This window comes from Gekko japonicus, unplaced genomic scaffold (genome assembly GCF_001447785.1).
Source record: "Gekko japonicus isolate JY-2015 unplaced genomic scaffold, Gekko_japonicus_V1.1 scaffold1449, whole genome shotgun sequence".
Lineage (NCBI taxonomy): Eukaryota > Metazoa > Chordata > Lepidosauria > Squamata > Gekkonidae > Gekko > Gekko japonicus.
Genome location: NW_015173714.1, coordinates 424930 through 426600, shown reverse-complemented (window position 1 = coordinate 426600; position 1671 = coordinate 424930).

The window sequence follows — 1671 nt, the reverse complement described above, 5'->3', positions numbered from 1 at the left end:
GGGGGGTTTTCCCCCCCCCCCCCCCCCGCAGGCTTGGAGAGGGACAGAAATTTGGGGCTGACTCAATGGTGCCAATAAACAAAAACACAAAGTTGACTGGCCAGATAGTATCAAATAATTGCAAGGGAATGCAAGTATTGATCGAGCTGAACAGGGAAATGGATGCAAAGGGAGATGTGTCAAAAGCACACACTCTGGTCAACTGACAAAGGGCCTTGCCGGATCAGGCCCACGGGGCTGTTTAGTGCTGCGTCCTGTTAGCCGCAGTGGCCTGCCAGGTGACTTCAGGCGCCGTGCCGGTCTGAATGGAACCTCCATGTACAGAGGCAGTTGTGAAGTGCTGGGACACGACGCCGCTGGATGGCCTTTGTCCCCAGCATTTGATACTGTGGGGAAGACTGCTTCTGTATATGGAGGTTCCGTTTCGATGGTCTTTGACTGCAATAGTTGGGAGGCTGTTTATGTTGATGGATATTTATTTACTTCAAACATTTCTCAGTTGCCTTTCTTCCTGATGGAGCTCAAAGTGGCTTAGAATATAAATAATATGTGTAAAGCAGAGTGCATAAAATTATGGAAAACCAAAATTTAAAATCACAATTTAGGACTGTTTTAATCAAATGCAGTCCTAAATAAAACCATCTTTGACTGCCTCCTGATGATCGAAAGTAAAGGGCCCAGGCACATAGAGCTTAGACGACTTAAGCACGTTTGGCGGTGTGCCCATGACGAAGTTACAAGAGCATCTTATGGCACGCTCCTGAAATCCTATGCGATGGCAGTGAAGGCTGTGAAGAGCGAATTCTGCTCAGACCCCATTGCATCCACTAGCTCTTGCCCAGCACAATTATTTAGAGTGATTTAGCCTTTGACGTCCTTCATGGAGAGAGACACTAAAATAGATGAAGAAAGGTTAAAACGCTTGGGGCTCTTTAGCTTGGCAAAACGATGGCTGAGGGGTGACATGATCGAGGTACGCGTGGGAGAGAGCAGGTGGAGAAAGAAGGACTTTTCTCCCTTTCTCACTACACAAGAACTCGTGGGCACTCAATGAAATTCCTGAGCAGTCGGGTTAGAACAGATAAAAGGAAGTCCTTCTTCACCCAAAGAGTGATTAACACATGGAATTCACTGCCACAGGAGGTGGTGACAGCTACAAGCATGGACGGCTTCAAGAGGGAATTAGATAAACATATGGAGCAGAGGTCCATCAGTGGCTATTAGCCACAAGGTATAGATAGGAACTCTCGGTCTGGGGCAAGTGATGCTCTGTATTCTTGGTGCTTGGGGGGGGGGCAACAGTGGGAGGGTTCCTAGTGTCCCGGCCCCACTGCTGGACCTCCTGATGGCACCTGGTATTTCTGGCCACTGTGTGACAAGAGTGTTGGACTGGATGGGCCATTGGCCTGATCCAACATCGGCTTCTCTTATGTTCTTATGATGTTGAAATTCGACTGTTAGCACTGAGGCATTTGCAAGCTTTTTGGGGGGAGAACGTCTTATCAGTCCGCCATAACTTACCTGCCAGCATTGATAGAGTATATGAACTGGAGGCCCCTTAGCCATCTTTGGATTCAGTTTTTGACTCCTTCAGCCTCTGCTCCTCTGCTGATGTTGAAAGGATCCTGGACACTGTCAGGCCGACGACGGGCCTCCTTGACCCGTATCCCT